This window comes from Danio rerio, chromosome 13 (genome assembly GCF_049306965.1).
Source record: "Danio rerio strain Tuebingen ecotype United States chromosome 13, GRCz12tu, whole genome shotgun sequence".
NCBI lineage: Eukaryota > Metazoa > Chordata > Actinopteri > Cypriniformes > Danionidae > Danio > Danio rerio.
The window spans coordinates 12,459,774-12,485,224 of NC_133188.1; the positions used below are offsets into that span (position 1 = coordinate 12,459,774).

A 25,451-nucleotide genomic window follows, 5' to 3' on the forward strand; every position below is an offset into this window, starting at 1 on the left:
TGGGGAACATCCACACACACATTCATACACACACTCATACACTACGGACAATTTAGCCTACCCAATTCACCTGTACCGCATGTCTTTGGACTGTGGGGGAAGCCGGAGCACCCGGAGGAAACCCACGCGAAGGCAGGGAGAACATGCAAACTCCACACAGAAACGCCAACTGAGCAGAGGCTTGAACCAGCGACCCAGCGACCTTCTTGCTGTGAGGTGACAGCACTACCTACTGCGCCACTGCCTCGCCCACCCCCCACCATTCTCATTGAGGTTAATATTAAATGAAACAAATGAATAATGGCTATGAAAAAATATGATTGTTTGCTGTTGCATCTATGTGTGTTGTAAATGTGCTCATGCTTATATAGTTCCTATTGGTGTGTGTACACTGTTGTGTACAATTGTATGTTTATTACCACCTTCGAGAATAGTGGGGTTCGTGAATCACTGGAATTATTATTCTGGGAGTCAAGAGCTAAAAAGTTTGGGAACCCCTTCTCTAGATATAGGACCAGCATACCCATCTGTTAATAATCAGGTTGATCAACATGATCTTTACCCACACAAGGAAGTGACCACCTTCCAAAAGTAGACGCTCAAACTAAAACAAAACCTAATATGCTGGTGATCAGCGACGCTCAGCTCACAGTACTCATATGGGGATCCTAATGTGCCAAAACGTAGTCTCGCTGGTCTCGAGAGACAAACAGCGTAACTGTTTTACCTTCCAAAAATAGCACAGCGACAACCACACACACATCTGTAATCATCTAACACATCATCACCTCCACCATAACAGTATGTATGTGTGCGTTTATTGAAGAGTTGCCAGTCGCAATTCCTTTTTTTAATCTTCTGCCGCTCCAATATCGTGAGACCGAAGATTAAGCTTTTGATTACAGGAGCTCAGGCTGTATCTGTGTGTGTATGTGAGCACAATGACTCTGAAAGGGAGGGTTTCTCTCTCTCTGTTTCTTTTAAACACACACAAACGCACTCGCTCTGGGGGAGGGGCAGTTGTGGATATTTATCTGTGTTCCTTGTCAGCTCAGTGCAAGAACCTCAGTGCTGAGCTGCACATGCATGAGGGAGCCAAAGAGCAGAAATTACACACCGCTATTGAAGCACAAGACCAAAAGCACTTGGAAATGCTCTGACTGACGAGGCAGCAGGTAAACGTGATGGTTTTTCCTTTAACAAACAATGTGTTTGTTAGTGTTTGGGAGCGAGAGGAAGTGGCTTTCAGCAGGCTTCCTGAGCGATTCCACTAGTTGATGGGCGGGGCCAGAGGAAGGCTGTCAGCTGGGTGGTGTAGTGTATGAGTGTGTATGTGTGTGTGTGGGTGCCAGAGTGTCAGATCGAGGAGTGCAAGTGTGCTACCACCGTTACATACAGCTCTAGTGTGATTGAAGATTGTGTGAATAGAAGGTGAGTGAAAAACCTTTTGATTTGCATAAATTGGCTTAATGAGATTGGTTTGTCAGCTGTCTAATTGAAAAAGGATTATTTTGTCATCATGTATGAATGTATTTGTGTGTGTTTGTGTGTGCACCTGCATTGGATGATTTTCTTACAGCGTGGATGGGTGTGTTTGTTCTGTGTGACTAGTCTTGCATGGCTGTTCTATGTGTGTCAGTGTAAATCCGTGCGCTCTGGGGACGGTCATCGTGTTTGTGAGGGATTGGTGATTTTCATGCAGAAATGGGCTTTATGGTCAGGTGTACGAGGCATGTGGGGAGCATCTGTTTGGGGTAAATGCTGGCGGAGATGGGGGATGTAAGAGGAGGAGGAGGAGGGCATGGGGGAGGGGATGGAGAAGATGCTGGAGAGAGTGATGGAGGAATGGCAGTAGGAGAGAGGGGCTTGAATATTTGAGAGGAATCCCCCAGGAGTCCCCAGAGTATTGCGGTGATCGCTCTAGAACAGAGCCCGTTCTTGCGGAAGGTTCCGCTCAACAGGACGGCTGGCTGAGCTCTGGTTAGTGCTCTGCTAGATGTTAAACACTGCTCACTGCATTAATAGAGCTTGTAATTGTAGATGCTACTGAAGCTTTGTGGCACATGTTGTGTCGTACTTGGTTCATGAGTTGGCAAAGTAGGTCTGGGTTTTCTTTACTGAGCAATTTTAGTGTCACAAACACTTCTTATGTAATATGAACCTTTAGCATGAAGATATCGAGAACTTAATTAGACAGTAATCAGATTATTAGATTGGGACTTGCTCTGGCCATGGTTTAAAAAGTGATTATTTGGAAGTGAACAAATAGTTTATGTGGGTAAACTTGTTAAACTTGTTAATGTTTACGCTAAAAAAATGTACAAAAACACGCACATCACTTTAACTTGGAGCACAGTCAAAAAGCAAAAAGTGCAAAATATATAGTTGAAGTCAGAATTATTAGCCCCCCTGTTTATTTTTCCCCTAAATTCTGTTTAACGGAGAGATTTTTCCCAACACATTTCTAAACATAATAGTTTTAATAACTCATTTCTGAAAACTGATTTATTTTATCTTTGCCATGATGATGAGTAAATAATATTACTAGATATTTTTCAAGACACTACTATACAGCTTAAAGTAACATTTAAAGGCTTAACTAGGTTAATCGGGTTAACTAGGCAGGTTAGATTGATTAGGCAAGTTATTGTATAGCAATAGTTTGTTCTGTAGATTATCGAAAAAAAAAATTGCTTAAAGGGGCTAATAATTTTGACCTTAAAATGGTTTTAAAAAATTAAAAACTGCTTTTATTCTAGCCGAAATAAAACAAAAAAGACTTCCTACAGGGGAAAAACATTATCAGACATACTGTGAAAATTTCCTTGCTCTGTTAAGCATAATTTGGGAAATATAAAAAAATAAAATAAACAAAAGGGTGGCTAATAACTCTGACTTCAACTGTATATTTAAAAGGCGGCAACACCAAAGCTCTAAAATTGGCAATTTATTCTAATTGAAAAGGCTGATGCAATGCAAGGCGTGTAACTTTTCGACCACACGGCTCTTCATCAGACAGTGTTTATCACAATAAGTTGCTTCTTTTTATACACTTCCGGATTGTATATTTAGTATATGTTTTCGCCATGAATATAGATTAGATTAGATTCAACTTTGTCATTACACATGTACAAGTACAATGCAATGAAATGCAGTTAAAAATACAGGTCTCACCAAGATTTTTGAACTCGGATCGCTGGAATCAAAATGAAAATACAGAAACAAGTCCCAATATTACATCACAAAATAAAGAAAACATAACAGAATATAACATTCAACAAAATATAGCCAAAAAAATACTTTACCCAAACACCTCCTTTTTGAATATATAATGTTTATATACAACAACAAACCAAGATGTACATTTTGCACTAAAAGAATGAAAATTGGCAAAATGGTGGCTTATTGTGACATTTTAAAACTATCAAAATCAATGTTTATGTTCTTTGAATAATTCATAATTAATTCAGATAATAGGTGAATAACAATTAATAGAATGTAAACGTTACCTTTATATTGAACATGACTAATGTGACTAAACATGGAACTTATAGTGCTAAGATTATGGATGAGATGAAATTAATTCTTCCACATCTTATGTTGCACTGATATATTTCTGGCAACAGCCAAATGCATTGGATGAATGGCAAAAATCATAACAATATTAAGTAAAGAGCGTGTTCCATGTTTTGTAAATTTCCAACTGTAAATATATAAAAGCTCAATTGGTACTGTGCATTGTTGAGAACTTTATTTTAGCTTCTAAACGTGGTCTTCTCAGTGGTTTGGATTTTTCTTTTAAACTCTTAGATTCTTGATTATCAAATAGCTTTATCTCTACCAATTATTGTCTTATTCTGACAAAGTATTTATCATTGAAAAGCGAAACATTGCACAGGTTTGAACAATGTACAACTATTAACAGGTTCTATGGTCCTGGGTCATATCCACTGCTGGTCAAAATGTTTATTTATTTATTTTTTTTACGAAAAGTTATTCTGTTCATCAAGGCAGCATTTATTAAATGTACAAATTTTGGAAAAATGTTTATGAAAAATTTTAAACTAACTGCTTTCTTATTGTATGTAGTTTTAAATGAAATTATTACTCCAGCCATTGTTGCCTTTTTACTATTACCATTATTATTATTAATAATAATAAAACGTTGTAAAACCCAACAGTCAACTTTATCAAATGAAATAAGTGTAGAAAGTTAATTCTACTCATTTGAAAAGAGTTTTGAACTCAGTGTTTAAGGTAATGCGTTAATTAAATTCCTCATTACTTTAACTTTAATGGAGTAAGTTCACAGTACTCATTATAGATTAGTTTTTTAACTCAAATGGTTTGTAGTAATCGGTTTCTTCAGACGATTATTATTGACTTAATTTATTAAGTTTTACAGTACTCAGTTGGTTTGAGTTCTCTTCAATTGTTGGGTTTTACTGTGCTCAAATTGCTTCTTTTACTCAAATGGATTAAGTTTACAGTACTCATTAGGATTAGTTTTTGAACCTAAATGGTTTGTTGCAATCGGTATCCTCAAATGGTTTGTGTTACCTTAACATTTTGGGTTTTACAGTGTAATAATAATAATAATAATTCATTCATTCATTCATTTTTTTTTGGCTTAGTCCCTTTATTAATCTGGGGTCACCACAGTGGAATGAACCGCCAATTTATCCAGCATATATTTTACGCAGCGGATGCCCTTCCAGCTGCAACCTATCACTGGGAAACATCCATACACACTTATACACTATGGACAATTTAGCTTACTGAATTCACCTATACCACATATTTTTGGACTTGTGGGGGAAACCGGAGCACCCGGAGGAAACACAAGCGATCGTGGGGAGAACATGCAAACTCCACACAGAAATGCCAACTGAGCCAGCCGAGCTTGAACCAGCGACCTTCTTGCTGTGAGGCGACAGCACTACTTACTGCACCACCGCGTTGCCCCATAATAATAATAAATATTATGGTGATTTCTGAAGGATCATGTGACTCTGAAGACTGGAGTAATAAGGCTGAAAATTCATCTGTAAAATCACTGGAATAAATGATTAAAATAGATTATAAAACTACTTTTGAACAGTTGTTTTATAGTTCAATAAAATGTCACTATTTCACAATTTTTACTGTATTTTGATTAAATAAATGCAGCCTTGGTGAGCAGAAGAAGCTTATTTTAAAACATTTAAAAATCCAACTGACCCCAAACTTTTGACCGATAGTGTATATCGTCAGAAGTATGTGTAATCTGGCAAAGGATAAGAACATTACTAGATAGCAGAATATTTTGTTCAAAGAATAAGAATAGGAGGTGGAGATGTTCTTGAATAGATGTGAATAATATAGGAGCAGCACATCTTACAGTTCACTGTTCAGAGTGGGCGGATCTGCTGCTGTCTGGACTCTGTGTGTGTGTGTGTGTGTGTGTGTGTAAGTATGAACAGCTATGTGAGACAAAGGTCTTTGTTAAAAGCTGAACTAAATTTCTTCCATTTATTATTTTTCCGCTCTTTCCTAAGAAACACAACCAGACTCTTTTATCCACTTACTTCACTTTAGGAGAGTGAGTACAGGAGAGAGAGACAGAGAGAGAGAGTATTGCCATGAAGGAGAAAATGACTTCATGCTCTGTTTGTAGACTCAACCACTCTGACTAATACTCACACCAGGCATCTTTTCTCCACTTTATTACCCAGTGCAAAGTTGTTTGATGTCATGTTTTTATGACTATATGTGCCTGTGTGTGCTACTTTGGAGTCAAAGACCTGATAAACTCTCACTCTGTGGACCTTCTCACATGTAAAGCGTCTTTAAATCATGCACATCCTGCAAATTATTGCAGCTAAAGTTACACAATAATTTCCAACTTTTCAATTTTTTTAAACAAATTTTCTAAGGAAAAAGTTTTATTGAAGTACATACACTTACCGGCTACTTAATTAGGTACACCTTATTAGTAGCAGCTTGGACCCCATTTTGCCTTCAGAGCTGCCTTAATTCTTCGCATAGATTCAACAAGGTACTGGAAATATTCTTCAGAGATTTTGGTCCATATTGACATGATAGCAGTTGCTGCAGATTAGTCAGCTGCACATCCATGATGCGAATCTCCTGTTCCACCATATCCCAAAGGTGCTCTATTGAATTGAGATATGGTGACTGGAGGGCATTTGAGTAGAGTGAACTCACTGTCATGTTCAAGAAACCAGTCTGAGATGAATCACGCTTTATGACATGGCATGCTATCCTGCTGGAGGTAGCCATCTGAAGATGGGTACACTGTGGTCATAAAGGCATGGATATGGTCAGCAACAATACTCAGGTAGGCTTTGGCGTTGACACGATGCTCAATTGGTACTAATAGGCCCAAAGTGTGCCAAGAAAGTATCCCTCACACCATTACATCACCAGCCTGAACCACTGATACAAGGCAGGATGGATCCATGCTTTCATGTTGCTGACGGCAAATTCGGACCCTACCATACGAATGTTGCAGCAGAAATCGAGACTCATCAGACCAGGCAATGTTTTTCCACTCCTCAATTGCCCAATTTTGGTGAGCCTGTGTGAATTGTAGCCTCAGTTTCCTGTTCTTAGCTAACGGGAGCGGCACCCATCTTCTGCTGCTGTAGCCCATCTGACTCAAGCTTGGACATGTTGCGCATTCAGAGATGCTCTCCTGCATTCATTTGTTGTAATGAGTGGTTATTTATGCCAAGTTCAATATCACTTAAATCACCTTGTGATTGGCTGATTAGAAATTTGCATTAATGAAAAGTTGGACAGGTGTAACTAATAAAGTGGCAAGTGAGTGTGTGATTCATAAAGCTGTTGTGGAGTCTAACAAAATGACAGCTCAATGTCCAAAATATCAAGTGTTAATATTTTGGTAGGGATATTTGGTCAGATATTAACATAGACTTTTATAAAGTAACTGTTTTTCTTAAAAGCACTAAGTACCACAAAGCTATGGTTTACACTAAATCTACAACAGCTTACAGAGATCTATTGTGCTCCACATTAACAACACCCTATAGCCAAATATTGTGCAAAGTGTGCAGTACTGACAAAATGATCTATTGAATAATCTATTTTCTATATTAATGATTAAAGTGTACTTTTTTTTGACATACTGTATTTTTGTTCTGCCTTAATGACAGGGCTGGGCGATTTAGCCTAAAATCAAAATCTAAATTAATTGAACATTTTACTCGATTACATTTAATGAACGATTATTACATTAGGTGACTTATTACATTAGGTGAGAGATTTTTGAATGAACAGTGCATTACTGGATTTTAGAATAACTAAAGGAAACACACACTATCTACTATCTATGATTATTTATTGAACATCATTGTTGTACAAATGAAATTAACACACATATTGCCTAACATGAGAAGTGATTATTTTCTTATAAAAAGAGTGAAAATAAATGACTTACACTTTTTTAAAAAAGTAATTATTTTCAATGTTTTTGCAAGTAACCGTAGGGAAAGTATTTTAAAAAAATAATCCTGGAAAAATTCAATCGATTATAGGTTCTATATGTTGATTTCAATCGCTTTTCGTTGAATCGCCCAGCCCTACTTAATGAATGATTCACTAAATTGCTCAAGTGATTTGTTCAAAAAGACTGATTCATTTAGAAACAATGCAAATGACTGGATTAATGAACCACTGACTTACTTAAACTATTTAAAAACAACTGTGTTTCTCAGTGAAGCACAGATGTTCTGCTCCACTTTCATTCTGATCTACTTTCATTAGTGAAACGGAAAAAAAAAAAAAAAAAAACAATGTTGTGTCTGTCGAATCAACTCAATATAGCTTTTCTGATCAGAAACAGAAAAGTCAGAACAGTGGAAGCTTCAACAGGACGACAGCCTGAGCTCTGGTTAGTGCTCTGCTAGACATTAAACACTGCTCACTGCATTAATAGAGCTTGCAATTGTAGATGCTTCTGAAGTTTCGTGGCCCATGTTGAGATACAGCTTAAATTTATGTGTTGTACTTAATGGTTCATGGTTTGGCAAAGTAGGTCTTGGTTTAAATTGCATATATTTTTCTTTACTGAGCAATTTTGGTGTCAAAAACACATCTTATGTAATATGAACCTTTAGCATGAAGATATTGAGAAGTTAATTAGACAGTAATCAGATCATTAGATTAAGACTTGCCCTGCTCAGGGTTAAAAAGTAATTATTTAGAAACTAATAAATAATTCATGCAGGAAATGTAAACTTGTTGACGCTTATATACAATAACAATTCAAAAAAATGTAACTGGGAAAATTTGATAAATTAAAGGTTCTGAATGTAAATTTCAATTACTTTTCAATGAATTGTCCAGTCCTACCTAATGAATGATTCACTGAATCACTCAAGTGATTTGTTCAAAATGCCTGATTCATTTAGAAACAAAGCAAATGACTGGATCATTGAACCACTGACTAACTCAAACTATTCAAAGACAACCGTGTTTCTCAGAGACGCACAGATGTTCTGCTCCACTTTCATCTTGATCTACTTTCCTTAGTGAAACGGAAAGAAGAACAGAGATACAGCTTGAATTGATGAGTCGTACTTAATTGTTCATGGTTTGCCAAAGAAGATCTTTGTTTATATTAGGGCTGTGTGATTTGGGGAAAATAACTAATTGCGATTTTTCTGACATTGCGATTTGATTTGGGATTTAATTTTGTAGTCAAGCTTCAGCTGAATATTCTGTAAGCCGTAGCAACAATTCTACGACAGCTCTTAAAAATGATCTGTTTTTGTTTGGTGTCTGTGACTTTGAAACCAAAATATTCCCCTATTACTGATGTCCTGTTTTTCTTTGATATTAATTTGTCTATTAATGCTTTTGAAGCAGCAGACACCATTATCCCAATTGTCCACGCTTTCCTGTGTTTTTTTGTGGTCTTTCTGCATAGTTCGGTTGCACAATTCCGACTTAGCAGAACAAAAGTGTGCTCACTCAATTGGCTAGTACAGGGATGGACAAACTTGATCCTCAAGGGCCGGTGTCCCTGCAGAGTTTTGTTCCAACACTAGTCAAACACACCTGAACAAACTAATCAGTTTCTTCAAGATCACTAGAAATCTATAAGCAGGTGTGTGAGATTAGAGCTGGAGCTAAACTGTGCAGGACACCGGCCCTCCAGGACCGAGTTTGCCCACCCCTGGTTTAGTAGGACTGTCAAACATAGACGGCAGTCACGCATTTGCTCTAGGTGGGGAAAATTAAATAATACATATATATTTTATATCACGGCCTGCGATTACGTTTCAAATTGCGATTGCGATTTGATTAATCGCACAGGCCAAGTTTATATTGCATTTATTTAACTTTACTGAGCAATTCTGGTGTCACAAACACATTTTATGTAATACCAAACCTTTAGCATGAAGATATCGAGAACTTATTTAGACAGTAACCAGGCCATTAGTTTAGGACTTGTCCTGGCCTTGGTTTAAAAAACTATTATTTGGAAGTTATAATTATAATAAGTTATAATAATAATAATAATTATAATAAGTTATAATAGAAATAATTCATGCAGGTAATGTAAACTTGTTAATGTTTAAATATAATAACAATTCGAAAAAAATTCGAACAGTTATAGATTCTGAATGTCAACTTCGATTACTTTTTGATGAATCGTCCAGCCCTACTTAATGAATGATTTACTGAATCACTCAAGTGATTTGTTTAAAAAGCCTGATTCATTTAGAAACAAAGCAAATGACTGGATCATTGAACCACTGACTCACTTAAACTATTCAAAGACAACTGTGTTTCTCAGAGACGCACAGATGTTCTGCTCCACTTTCATCTTGATCTACTTTCCTTAGTGAAACGGAGAGAAAAACAATGTTGTGTCGATCAAATAAAAGCTGCATCTCTGATCACGCTCAAACAGAACAGTCAGAACAGAGGAAGATATAACATTTTTCCTTCCTTTGTATTTTTTGTCTGAAAACATGCACCATATACAGACCATTGTCAATTTCTGCTAATAAATGCACTAAATGATCTGTTTTTTGGAATTTTGAAGGCATGCTAGTTTATAAAATTAAACACAAGTGAACATTTCACACTAAACACTTACTTATTAATGTCACATTCAGATAATTGATAATAACTCTGAAGTTGCCTCATTTAAATAAAAAAAAAAAAAGCTTTAAATAAAAACTTTGAATTATTGGAGTAGCAATGGAACATCTGTGTAATTAAGAGACACCGCTTAAGAATGTTTTAGACATTGACTTTGTTGAAAGTATAGAGAACGCAGCCCCGGATGTTTGGAATATTGTTAACTCTCCGGGAACCTTGGGTGTTGCTCTTGGCCAAGTGGCAGATTCAGCAGGAAGTCATTTTAACCCACTGCACACACGTACACACACACACACACACACACACACACACACACACACACACACACACACACACACACACACACACACACATGCTGCTGTTTCATTAAAACATCTCCACAATCCCGATCTCATCCTTCTTTTAAATCAACTCCTGTTTATAATGTTGTATGAACTCACTGTTTTTGAATTTTTATTAACCACTAGCTAAATTCATGAAAAATTGCCCTGCTCTTTCCCTAACTCATACCATGTGAGGAGAGGCTAATGTTTATAAGACTGAACCTTACACAAGAGCAGACCGTCTGATAAGGCAACCGCACAGGAAACAAACCACGAAGCAATAATTTCTTGCTCGCGTTTCCGAGTCTTCTAAACCTGAAGCGTGGCAGCTTGTCGAATGTGCATGGGAGGTTTTTTGACGGAGTGAATGTCCAGTGTGTGGGGAAATGGAGTGACAGACATGCTTTGAGTCTTGAGATCTGCTGCCAGGGTCAGTGTCTACTGGGGGACCCCTGGAGTGATACCAGAAAAGCATTATAAATCTGTCTCTCTCACTCTGTACCATCTGGGGCTCAGTGGATAAATTATTAAACTGGCTAGTGTCTGCTGTTGCAACATAAGATCACTGGAAAAATGTGATTCTACAGTCATTGTTGCAAAACTTTAGAACCCGTATCTATACAGTGAGACCATTTACTGTGGTTTACAGCTGAAATGAACAATAGTGTCAGCAAAACACCAACCTTTATACCTTTTCAGAAAAGCGAGGCTGACTGTCTATTAAAGGGATAGTACACCCAAAATGAAAATGTGTTTACTGTTTACTCACCCTCCAAACCTTTGTGGGCTTCCTTCTTCTGTTAAACACAAAAGGAGATATTTGAAGTAGGCGGAAAACCTGTAACCATTGAATTTTACAGTAGGAAAAAATAAACAGTGTGGAAGTCAATGGTTACAGGTTTCCAGTTTTCCTAAGAATATCTTCTTTAGTGTTCAACAGAAGAAAGAGACACAAAAAGGACTGAAATAAGAAAAGGGTGAGTAAATATTGACATAGTTTTAGTTTTTGGATAAACTATCGCTTTAACCTGCTTTTTTTCTTGCAAGTTGAGCACGTGTTTTCTTATTAAGCAATCCTAACACACAAAATCTCCTTTGATATTATGTTTAAATGGACTGTTTTCTGATGGCGGAGAGATCTTAACGTGCTCTAAATCCTCACAACACATACACATTTTTAAACAAATGCGTTGCATTTTCACACAAAGCAAACAATTTAGGAAAACACGCTGCATTTTCTCACAACACTTTCAAATAGGACACAACCGAAATGTTTTAAGGGGACCCTAAATCATGACGGACATGGCAATTATGGGTATTTAGGCTAATAAAATATAAAAGACAAGGAAATCAGAATGTTAAAACAAACAAACAAACAAAAAAAAACCCTCATCGTTTAAACAACTTCTCTGAGAATTAAACATGGCACAATAGTCACAGACGTGTCCGTCACATTTTTGGGTCCCTTTGAAACATTTCCGTTGTGTTCAAATGTTTTTGCAAGTGTGAGAAAACGCAGATGTTTTTATAATTTGTGTGTGTTTTGAGAAAATGCAGTGCATTTTCGTAAATTGTTTGCATCTTGGGAAAATACAGTGCGTTTTATTAACGTGTTTGCGTTGGGAGGATTTGCAGCATGTGAGCTGGCAAACCAATTTGCTGGTGTTTTTTGTAATTGCATGTGTATTCTTAAGTTGCAGCACGTTAAGCTCTCTTCATACAGTTTACCTGAAAACGAAAATTTACTCACAATGTACTCATCCCTAAGGGGTCCCAAATGTTTATTATTTATTTATTTATATTTTATCTGCCACTGCAGAATAAACCGTCAATTCATCTAGCATATGTTTTTCCAGCTGGAAGTCAGTACTGGGAAACATCCATACACACTTATTCACACACATACACTATGGGAATTTTTAAATTTATTTAATTGACCTTTACCACATGTGTTTGGACTGTGTGGGAAATCGGTGGACCCAGAGGAAACCCATGCGAACAAGGGGAGAACATGCAATCTCCACACATAAACGCCAACTCACCCACCCGGGACTTCAACCAGTAACCTTCTTGCTGTGAGGCCACAGTGCTAACTACTGAACCCACATGTCGCCCTAAACTATAGCTATAAATTATATATAACATAGTTGTCTGTCATATTTTGTATGGTGATGGTAGCTAACAACCCCCCACCCAAACATGGAGCAGTCCATGCAGACCAAGATTTAATTTTACCAACAAAACAACCTATTGATTATCTTTAGTTGTTTTCTTTTTTAATTTTGAAGATAAAGAAAAATTTAGAAAAGAAAATTAACATAAGAAAAAGACAGCACAATAAATAAATAAATAAATAAATAAATAAATAAATAAATAAATGCAAAGGGTGTATATTAGGACTTTTAGGTCCCATGCCTGCAATTACTTAGGGCCCCCAAATCACCAAATTCGTCTCTGATTGACTTCAATAGTAATACTTTTACATCATGGAAGTGAGTGCCCAACACTTTTCAAATGATCCAATTAGTTTATTTATTTAGTAAAGAAAGAAACTAATCCAGATAAGGAACAAGTAGAAGGTGAATAAATGATAGACTTTTATTATATTAGTGAACTACTTTAACTAATTTAAACCTCTTACATCTTATAAGTGCAAGCATATAGTATGTAAACTGATCTGGTTATGTAAAATTTATACATTGTAAGTAAAACAATCTGTAATAGTTTAAATTCTTTGCCAAAGCTATTGAAAAAACTTTTAGAACTTCAACAAAAGGAATTAAAAAGATTAATGAACGCTTTTTGTAGTCTATTCTTGTACAATTCAATGCACTTTGATTAGTAAACTATAGATTGTCTGCTGTAAACTTGCTCAGCAGCACATCTGGTGGTGCACACACTTGTGATACGTACAACAACAAACAATGCAATAAAACTATGGCATGTTGATGTTCATAATGAGTTTTGGAGAAAACTCAACATGTTTTTTAATGGCCCTCATAGGACATTTCACTCTGAAAGTATGGTGAAATGTGCAAAAAGCAGAGAACTGAAGCGTGCAAGAGTAAAGAAATGTTGCCACAGGCGTGTTTTTCCACTGCACCTGGGTTAAAGCACAATCTAACACACACATGCATGATTCTGCAGAGAGAAAGCTCCTCTTTGACTTGGTTTAGTCTAATGTTAATATCAATATGACAAAAATATCCCTGTATTTTGGATATTATCTGTCTTTATTGTGTTTTATTCATTAATGCATGTGTTTGTGTTGATAATGCTTCATCAAACCATTCTTAAGGCCATGCAGACTGTTGGATAGTGTTAATCAACAGCCACTGACTCAATAAAAATGTAGTCTTTAAAGTATGTATGTTGCAGAGCATTTACACTGAACAAAAAAACTGTTCTACATTTCTTCTTGTTGAACATGCCACATTACAGAAGTACAGTGGGTTGTCATTGTAATGTTGGTAGAACCCTATGTTCTAGTTGCAAGCATCTGGTTTACTGCTCTGATATTGCTTAATGTGTTTTTTCACATAGCATTTTTGCTTGTTCAGTATTTTGGGGGCCAGACAATGCAAAATGTGGGAAATGGGTTTCAAAACTATTTAAATAAAAAATAATTATTGCTTAGTATGTCCCAGGAAGGAAGTTAAATAGGTTGTGAACATAACCAACATTGTGGGGCTGGTCAATCAAGCCCATTTGTCAATTGCAAGCGTTTTGTTTTAGATTGTTGTGTTGGTATTTTATGACAGAACAGTATATATTGACAAAAAACAATAGAGAAAGGATAGAGAAGGATGGGATCAGTGAAAGTTAATGTCGCCAGTGCACTGCACACTATTTGAAAACTTTAAACCAGCACTATATGGTTAACTGAGCTTTTTTATTTATATATCATTTATATTTTACTGGGGTTTATGGTTTAAGGTGTTCATTCTTTCATTTTCCTTTGACTTATTCTCTTTTTTTTCAGGGGTGCCCACAGCAGAATGAACCGTCAACTATTCTGGCATATGTTTTACATAGTGGATGCCCTTCCAGCCGCAACCCAGTACTTGGAAATGTTTTAGGTGTTATTACATTTTATCTTATCATTTTCTTTTAGCCTTCTTGCTTGTTTGTTCTTGGACAGACAACATTCTAACAGTTCAGTTCAATTCATCTTTATTTCTATAATGCTTTTACAATGTAGATTGTGTCAAAGCAGCATAATGTAGAAGTTCGAGTAAACTGAAACTGTGTCAGTCCTGTTTTCAGAGTTGAAATTCAGTTTAGCTCAGTTCAGTGTAGTTTAATTTTCACTGCTGAAAGTCCAAACACTGAAGAGCAAATTCTTCGATGTAGCTCAAAACAGCTCAAAAATCCTATAAAACTGGCCAACAAAGCATCTAAGAGCAACAAACCAGCCTAAAATGATTAAAGGTTTATCATTTTTATGTAAAATAATTTACAGTATATTACAAACTCAATATTTTTAAATGAATTTCAGGTAAAAGCTGATATAGTGTGCAAGACTTTTTTCATTTAATTTACTATTTTATTTACATTTCATTTTTAATTTATTATGTTTACAAGGCATTTCTTCATTCATTTAAATGACAGCAGTTTTTTGGGGGCCTGAAAATGCAAGCTTTTGAAAATTGATTTCAATATGCACATTTAGGCTATCCAAGTAAATGAGAATAATGTAATTTTATGACAATGATGCCATCATACCCATGGACTTTATGCATTAAGTCTATCGTCATGTGTGAGTACTTTGTGATACTCCCAATTACTGATCTGGTATTCAAAAAAAAGCACATCTTTTTGTTTATCTGTGTGAATGGGATAGGGTATATGCAGAGTTAGTGTTTCTTCCCATATCGATATACTTCCGGTGAACGGTTAATGTGACTTTTTTCCATTTTATATAGGTTATTTTACAGCAGCGATGTTGTAATGTAATTAAAATATAATCAGTTAAATAGACTTCAGTGTTTATTTAGTAGCTCAAGCCTAAAACGAAATGAAAAACCGTTTACACGCACGCACCGGTCAGGATTAGCAGGCTAGCGTGGACAGATTTTTAAGTCCTTTGTTCATAAATAAGCCCCTTTCTGCACTGTTAAACCCAAAAACTTAAGGTAACTTTGAGAAAACCGATTGCAACAAACCATTAAGTTTAAAAACGAATCCTAATGAGTACTGTGAACTTAATCCATTTGAGTAAATGAAGCCATTGTAGCACAGTAAAAAACAATAAATAAAGAGAACTCAAACCAACTGAGTACTGTAAAACTTAACAAGTTAAGGTAACTAAAACATTTAAGGAAACTGATTGCAGCAAACCATTTAAGCTCAAAAACTAATCCATATGAGTACTGTGAATTTAACCCATTTAAGTTTAAGTAATGAGGGATTTAATAAACTCAATACCTTCAACACTGATTCAAAACTCTTTTCAAATGAGTAGAATAAACTTTCAGTACATTTTGAGTTAACTATACTCATTTCATTTGATAAAGTTTTCTGTTGGGTTTTACAGTGTGTCAGTGGTTTGCCTCCAACTGATCAACAACCAATCAACTGAACTAAGGTCTAGTTGAACAAAGGTTAATTTATTATTTATTTATTGCGATAATCAGTTTTACTGGAGAAAAAAAACACTATTTCCACTACTGTTACTTTAGCATGACAAAAATTATCCACATGTTGAATGAATTTAAGTCGGAATATTTTTCCTTTTCCACCACCAAGCATTAGAGACAAACAACAGATGAACTATCTAATCCAACTAATGGATTAATAAATTTTAAGATGAATAAAAACTTAAACAATTGAAAATTTACAAAATATAATGCATAGTATGTCAAGCCACATTTCAAGCCACAAAAACCCCACGTTTCAGGTGTATGCTCACAATTCAACAACAACAAAAAAAAAAAAAACAACAACCTACAAAAACGTCAAGATATACACATACTGTAAAAAATATGATCAATAAGTCCTGACAATATATGTTTTTAGGTCATTGTAACTTATTAAACTACCATAATTATGTTCTAACTTATTTTTATAAGTTAAGCAAGCTGTTTTAAGTAAGTTTACACATAATTTAAGTTCAATGGACTCATGAGGTTAATCGGCTTCAGCTTAAAAATTTAAGGCAGCGCAGTAATAATGACATCTTAATGCTTAGGTTGAATAACAGCACAAGAAGTACTTGCTGAACCGTTTAGTAAAATCATTCTTTCTCACGCTTTAAGGCTTTGTCCTGTGAAAAGATGGACATGTGACCAGTGTTTTATGTTAAAGTGTGAGGCTCTTGTTCCTCATTCTTGCATTATAGTAATCATGTTACCTTCAGTGAAGCCACTATGCGAGTGCGTCAGTTCTGCTCAAAAACAAAGTATCAGTGTAACAGGGTGACTCAGTTTATACCAGCTTGCGGTGGACGGTAATGCTGTTTAAATGTTTTGGTGGTGCTGTCCAGTGAGACTGAAAAGACGTGGAGAGATTAAATGTTGCTGGAACGTTCTGTGTGGAAGTGATTCACAATAGTGGAACCTGCTCTAGCAGAGTAATTGGCCCATTTATCACATTGACAGAGACAGACAGAGGAAGAGAAAGAGGGAAGGTGGGGTGGAAATACAGGAAGACCACTCTGTACTCTCAGAAGTTCTTCTAAATGCTGCTAGATATCACAAAGTGAATGTGTTATTATCAAACCTAAAGAGACAGTTCACACAAAAATTCTGTCATTGTTCACACACTATTTTTTTTTCTTCTGCTGAACGAAAAACAACATATTCTGAGCAATATTGGAATGTTTATCTTTTTGAAATTTTATTTTCCTTTTAGAAACAGGTATTATAAATAAAAATTCAAAAATGTTTTTCTTTTCTTGGTGAAAAATGTATGAGCAAAAAGGTTTTTGATTAGATTTTTTACATTTTTTGAATAGCAAACGATCACCAGAAAACAGACAAGTTTTTTTTCCTTGAATAATCCTTTGCCGCATACTCCTTTACAGTGACACATTTCTGTCATGCACATATATAGACTATTATCTCTAAATTTATGTTATAGAAAAATATTTAATACAAATTTTAAAAAGAGGAAAAGTCGAGAAGCAAAATACTAAAATATTTTGTGTAAATTTTGTGTAAAAGTTTTTTTTTGCAATATTTAGCTTGAATTTAATTTCATTAATTTCAATTTCTAAATATGTTAGGTGTCTTAAATAATGTTTTAATACATTTATATGTTTAATAAATCTGTTTTGTTTGAATGGACCAAAATACATAGCATATTCACTGAGAAATGGATAAAATATTAATTTTCAAAATAGGGTGTACTCAATTATGCAGAGCACTGTACAAGTAGCTATAACATATCAATGCGGTCATGTTATAGGCCCATGAACATTTCCTGCTTGTTATCAAACTATTTCATAACTGTAACAAGAGGCAATTCAATCATATCCTAATGCTAAAACAGCAATCATAACATTATTTCTCAACATGTGGCTCTTTTTGGATTCTTGGAAGCTATAGAAATTAAAAATGTAAAACAGGAACCAAAACCAAAATCTTTTTAAAAACCCTATTCGGTAACACTTTAGTTCAGGTCACAATTCACACTATTAAATACTGCTTTATTACCTGCCTATAATTAAGATATTAACTGTTCATTGGTAGTTACCCAAAACCTAAACCCAACAACTGCCAACAATGGACTATTAATAAACAGTTAATTGGTAGTTTGTTAAGCTAGCAGTGTTAACTAATGGTCTGTTTATATCATGAATTGTGATCTAAAGTGTTACCCACTTTTCTAAATGGAAAATAAAATGACCAAAAGTTACAAATGGCAAATAGTTACGTACCAACATTCTTCAAAATATCTTATTTTGAGTTCAACAGAAAAATGTAACTCATTATAGTTTGGAATCACTTGTGGGTGCGTAAATGTGAGTATATTTTCTTGTGACAGTTTATCATTTTAAGTCGGTCTTTTAGTTGTTTTTGTATGATAATATAGGCATGATTTTCTCAGAGATGGATTGCGGCTGGAAGGGCATCCGCTGCGTAAAAACGTGCTGGATAAGTTGGCGGTTCATTCCGCTGTGGCGACCCCGGATTAATAAAGGGACTAAGCCGACAAGAAAATAAATGAATGAATGAATGAATATAGGCATGATAATATAGCCTGGGCTTTCGTAAGATAAACTTCACTCAGGCCTGTTAACAGTCTGGGAAAGGTGCGACATTCTAAACACCTCGACCAGTACACGTGCCCTTGCACACACAGAAAGAGAAACACACACTCACTCATGCACGCACATAAACAATTCCAAAAAGCCTTGAGCTGCAACTGGGATATTGAACATATGGACTCTAACTGCATGGCTTCCTTTCTCAACAGAGGCTGAAGACGCACCACAGGAGGTGAGCTCACTTCTGAAGATCAACAAAACGGGCAGAAGACAAAAAGAGTCGAAAATAAGGTGAGAGCCAAACAGAAAACGTGTACCAAGAGAAAACTAGAACAGTAGGTGAACCAAAAACACAGAATAATGCTTAAATAAAAATAATAGACTTACTAGAGAAGAGATCTGTTCATACAAATATAATAACAGTAAATATATATTCTAAATATAAAAGAACAGCAGTACCTGTGACACAACTGCAATGATAACATTACAAATGCTATCATATTTACATTTACATCATTATATATATTAGGCTTTTTTCCAGCAGATGAACAGTAGAAATGTCAAACAGAATCCATTTGACTAAAAAAACCTTGTACATTTAACATGAAAGTTGACAAAACCGCAGCTTATTCATTATTGTTTTCAAATTTATTTTGCAACTAGACCTACATTTCTCTAAATTCTACACACAAAATACACACCCACAACATGCAAAACATCACAAACATCTTGCAAAATGGCTTTAACTTTTCTATAAATGGTATTATTACACAATAACTCAGCACACAAACATGAAATAATTATCCATATACACTCAGACTATTCACAAATATTATAAAGGTTTAATTTTATTTTGCTGGTTCAGAGTTCAGTGGACCAAAGGAATACTGCAATTGTAATTTATGTACATTTTTAAATCTCAAAAGATTGTTTTTCATCAACAGTGTCAGACAAAACAGTCTGTGTCAGTAATCAGTAACACAAGAGCTGTTGGTTGCATGCAATACGTGTAATTTAGGGCACTGTGCTAGAGTTTTGCAAAACGTTTATCAAAACCAAACTGAGTTTAAAGCATGTAATGTACTTGTGTCATTTGCAGAATTGATAAAAATCTTGGATAGATGTGTAAATGGTTTTACTAAGGGGTTCTCAAACATCACTTTTAGTTTCTTAAAAAATTGCATTCTAACGTAGCCCTATATACATTTCTGGAAAGTGCCAAATATGTTAGGAGCTATGTTTTTTTTGCAATTTTTGCTTTCACGAATCCACCAGAGTCCGCTGTGTATGCTCTTTGAGATCTCAAATTTCTCTCTAGTTGAGGCTGATGTTGACTGACTGACTGAGTAAGTGAATTGGTAAGTTAGTGAGTGAGGGACTGATCGACCGACTAACCGATCCCCCACCTACACCCTTCCCTAAACCCAAGAGAGACAGTCCTCACTCCATCCTTCTTGATGACGTACTGGACCAGGTCCACTACATAATGGATGATTGTCTACACCTCTCCGTTCCCAAAACCCAACCATCACAGTAGCATAAACATTTCTTTATTGGGCAGTACAATGTCGACGACGTAATGGACCTGGTCCAGTACATCATCGTGGTTACAAAGTGCAGCGAGCACATATTGAAACCCAACCGATAGTGTTTTTTCAAAAGCACTGACTGACCAGCACTTACCCACTTCCCTAAACTCAAACGACAGTGTTTTGAAAAGCAATCCAGAAAAAAACTCCCCTGATTTCTCCCTTGATCTGACATTTTCAGATTTTATCATATTCCTACCTTGTTATTTACTTGTTTATTTCATTTTTTGACTTCTGTTTTTGCCCTTCCCATTTTCTGGAACCAATCTTTGCCAGATTTAAACCTCATTGTTGCGGTCAACTCTTCACTGCATCTCAAGTCCGCTGACCTACGCTGCAAGCCACTGGACAAACTGGTAACTGGCACCTCCGGAGGTAATCAGTCAGCTGCTAGAGCGAAAAGGAACGACGTCATACCTCCCCGTAGCATTTGTTTTTAAAGACGAAATGCCACAGGACAAACTAGTAACTGAAACCTCCGGAGTCAGCTGCTAGAACGAAAATGAATGGCGTTATACCATCTCATATTGTTTGTTTTAAAGACAAAAAAATGCCACTGGACAAACTGGTAATTAGTACCTCCATACAGAAATAATGGGTTAGCTGCTAGAGTGAAAAGGAACAGTGTCATACTACCCCATATCTTTCTTTTAAAGACTTCTGGCTACATAATTCGAGATCTCCAGAAATGTATATAGGGCTGCGTTTTTAAAATGAGCCTATGTAGCAACTCTGAGCAAGCAGTCTACTTCAAAAATGTTGTTTAGTAAGTAGCGTGATTAATACATACACTCAAAAAATTATTTTGTTGCTTGTTCAAACAACTTAATTGTTTGATGTTCAATCCATTTAAATTTGTGAACACAATTAACTTAACTTAATCAATTTGTGTTAGGACAACATGAAGGAATTGTGTGGAACCCTGCACTTTTTACAGTGCAGTATGAATATGGGTTGTATGAATGAACCAGATATTAATGTTGTCATCATCACATGACCTACCAGCTCATTCTCATTCATAAATCCTCTCTCATGACTTCATGGGACAGTGACGCAACCATTGAAAGTGAAATAGGTCAGCCAGGTACTTCTCACCTAAAACAGTTTTAAAATAGGTCTTAATGAACAAATATTAGAGTTCGCATCACATAATTATTACGTAGTACTTTTTCAGCAGTCATTTACTCATTATGGAGACAGTTTTACCATTTGTTTTTTAGCATAGGGATTTAAAATAATCTATATCAATGCATAATAAGCCATGAACCAAACCGACCAGCACAGAAGTACAATACAAACAAAACTTTAACAGCCTACGAAAATCACACAGGACATTATCGTGCAGGACATTTATCTTTATAATTGATCATTCTAATGAGTTATACTTGCTCTAAAACTGTGTAACAAAATATTGGGTTCATTAATGTTTTCCAATGTCATAGCACTGGGTTTGTGTAGTTAAGCCATGTGCGCATCTAATGTTTCACATTTGCTATAAAATGTTCCATTGAGAGGAACCTTTTCTGCCCATGGAGGTTCAATATTACACCTTGATTATTCTTGTTGAGCTGCATTAGAACAGCCTCTTCAAAAAGCCCCTGTGGCGCCACTTCCATCTCCCTGCTGCCTTCCTGCCCCTGCAGAACTGTGGCTTGGGTAAATGGCACACATATGGCCCTCTCTCTGGGGATGGGGATTAAATGAGCACCCCCGTACTTCTTCAAATATATACATGCCGCTTTATAGACCCCTAACAGATCAGTGTTCTGATGGACAAATCGATAGAGATATTTATGAGCATTCTTAAAGTTAGATAGAGCGCAGTGAAGTGATGATTGTATATTGCATAGCTGCAGTCGTCTCAATAAATTCAGATTTTTATTGGCGAGGACCCTTAAATATATTGATCCCTGTGTGGGGGATTCTCTTTATAAAAACAGCTATATATTTATACTTCGTGAACTGAGTTAAAGGTGCAGTAGGTGATTGTCTTCAGAAAAATGTTTTGTTGTGCTGGTTGAAAGTCTCTTCACATTCCAATATTAAAGACTACAGTAAATTATCTAAATGTATTTATATGCATTTTTTATATTCTGCATAAGGAATAAGATTAAAATTAATCATCCAAATTAAATTTGTCGGGTCGACAATTCTCATAATTACTGATAGCGCAAGCTGTCTGTCAATAAATGTATATTTGTACATTTGCGCAGCCTTTCAAACAGATCTGCCGTTGCGTGTGTTCCTTTTACAGCATCAATAATGTAAATTTTTATTTATTTTAAAAGCAGAACAAAAGCAAATAGCGCTAATCCGCCTAGCCTGCTTTACTGAGCTGAGGTTGGTCTTATATTTACATTGTTTCATTTTTTTAAAGAATGACAACCTGATGCGCTCCCTATATTGTTTACCATGCTACTTTGAATATTCGGTTTGAAATAGCAGGTAAGTATGGCTTAGTAATAAGTGTAATTCCTGCACCCTGCTGGCCACCCACATTAACGTTAGTTGCTTAAGGACAATTCACTGAGAAAGAGATAATGAGACCAGCGATCCTTGCATGCATGAAATATTGCACATTATAACTTTTGCTTGCTACACAGCTGAAATGTGCTAGATATAATACATTTATAATCAGAATTGTAGTATTATAAAGTACTACAACAGTGTCAAACATCATGATCAAGTGGATTGTCTACTGTCATCTTTAATGTGCATGTTCATTTCTGAAAGCGCGGCTTTGGACAGCAGGGGTGGGACTGTGTTTAAAAGATATTATGCTAACCAGTTAACATTTTGGCAGGTCACCTACTGCACCTTTAACATAGTTTAACCTGACGTGTAAAATAATACCCTGTTATATTGGATATTTATGTTTTTTATTGTAATATATACAATGAAAAGGTACTCATTTTACTTTATCAAGTTAGTTATAAACTGTAAAGTGACAGCGATTTGTTTTACAAATTGTAACTAGAGATGCATAAATTTGAGAAGATACATTTTTAATTTATAAGCACAGAATATGCCGATATATTTATCTTCTGTTATAAACTGCATAATGCTGGGGCTAGAATTGTAGTTAAATTGGTTTTAGACTTTGGACATTTAGTAATAAATAAAACAAATAAATACAATTAAAATATTAAAAATGAGTCATATTTTTATTGTTTTCTTTACTGTATAAGCTCTTCAGCATATTATTAAAGGGCACCTATGATGAAAATCAACTTTTGTAAGCTGTTTGGACAGAACTGTGTGTAGGTATAGTGTGTCCACAGTCATATAGAGTGATATAAACCCAATAAGTTAACTTTTTAATTTCCTGACGTTAAAATAGTGATTTTGAGGCCCACCATAATGTGACATAGGAGTGCGGTTTTCCCCGCCCGCCGAATTGATTGACAGACACCATTTCTCTATAATAACATATACGCATATCCACAGAACAGTTTTATATGTTTAAAACGTTTGTAAAACTGCATGTTTGTAATAAAAAAGTAAAATCGATATGGAATTCTTAACCACTATAATCATCATGGCCGCATGGTGTCGGTAAATGCTAATATGTAGGTATTTGTTTGTACTGCAAACTGCATTTGTGAGTGACTCGTCATTTCAGAAAGGCTTGAATAAACTCCACCACAAATACATCAAAAAACTAACTTGGTATTTTTGACTACTGAGCTGTATTTCAGCTTTATCCTGTTTGTCACTGACTGCTGTTTATCTGATGTAACGTATAAGAATCAGACACACACGTGGGAACGGTGGGTGGGGAGAAGCAAATCACTTGAATTTAAAGCCACAGGCTTTAAAAACTGCTACAGTTCTCAGAGAGCAAAATAGGCAAATTGTGGAGGCTATAATAAATAATCTGATGGGTATTTTAAGCTAAAACTTTCCAGACACATTCTGGAGACACCAAAGGCTTATTTTAGATCTTGTAAAAGGGGTAAAATATGTGCCCTTTAATATCTATTTATCTTGCAAAATATTATACAGATCTAATTCAAGATCATTTGTAATGTTTGTTAAAAGAATAACCACAATCTATATAATTCCTTAGATTTGTTTAGCAAATTCTATAAATATCTGAAATAAAAACAAACAGTATTAATTATACTATATTCTTTAGAACCACATAATTATTACCTTGAACATATTTGATTATATATATTAAGGCAAGTAAATTAACCTCAGCCTGTGGTGGCCCATGAAAGATGCACTATATAAGAGGGGCTGAAGTGAAGGGTTAACTGGCGACAGATGTCTCCGGCTCATCATCACGTTGCACACGGACTGTATATCTGTTGAACCCACCGACACTATATATTCTCCCCCCTATCACTGACATTCTCCTCTGCTCTCTGGAGTCTTCATCGTCCGTCTCTCTGACCCCCTATAAGGTAAAGCTCTGCACTCCCGGAAGACAGATACCGACTGCAATCTGAAATGGCTTTTAAACACAGACTCCACCCTGGATTTGTCTGGCTTGTAAATGTCTCTTTGGGCCTGATTTACAGAGGCAGGCCGTGTGCTGAAGCTGTCCCCTCTCTGAACCCTTCAGATGGATGTGGTCCCTTGACTAAAGTTGCCTTCGGTGAGCTCCATCCGTGATTTTAGGAGTGGAACATTTCATTGCTGTTAGATCACTCTGTATCTCTGTTGCCTAGCAACTGTGGTCCATTGCAAAGATGCCTGGGATGGTCACTAGGTTTAATGAAACGGCGGATTAACAAGGGCTGAGGATGAAGACGCTGCTCTTCTCGGAAAATCTGCTAGATTCTTGCTGTAATGGATTTTGCAAATCAAATGAGGGATCCTTCATCTTTAACTAAAAACTACTGCCCTGCATTGTTTATCTGATTATGCTATTTTCAGTGGCACACAAAATGGCATTAAATGCAGAAACGTAATGTAATAACACCAGGAAGTGTAATTTAAGATAATGTGATAAGAGTGAGGATATCATCCACAAACATTTGGATGTCAAGATAGTGACTACATTTGCAAGCCCTATTGGTTTACAAGTGGAAAGTTAATAGGCCGTGATGAACTCGTTTCCTTCAGGCTAAGTTTCCTGAGTTTCCTCTCATTTTCAAATTCATTAATGGCTGAATTATGAATATTGAAATAGATTCACATAACAAACACTCAACAGAAGAAGCTCTTCTCTAAATGTTCTTATTG

General features: G+C 35.8%; 1 protein-coding gene across 12 annotated transcripts in view; it reads left to right on the forward strand.

The window, feature by feature from the left end:
* Window positions 1-1,010: 1,010 nt before the first annotated feature.
* gng2 (guanine nucleotide binding protein (G protein), gamma 2) overlaps window positions 1,011-25,451 on the forward strand; it is a 43,392-nt gene continuing 18,951 nt past the window's right edge. For 2 of the 12 annotated variants that reach the window (XM_073919557.1, XM_073919559.1), the window contains exons 1-3: window positions 1,054-1,175; window positions 14,443-14,539; window positions 18,879-18,960. The gene's annotated coding sequence lies outside the window, so the exon portion shown is untranslated. Of the gene's footprint in view, window positions 1,176-1,319; window positions 1,432-14,442; window positions 14,540-18,878; window positions 18,961-24,784; window positions 24,862-25,451 lie in introns of those variants that run through there. The other 10 variants (XM_068212841.1, XM_068212844.1, XM_021480573.2 and 7 more) reach the window with 8 other exon arrangements.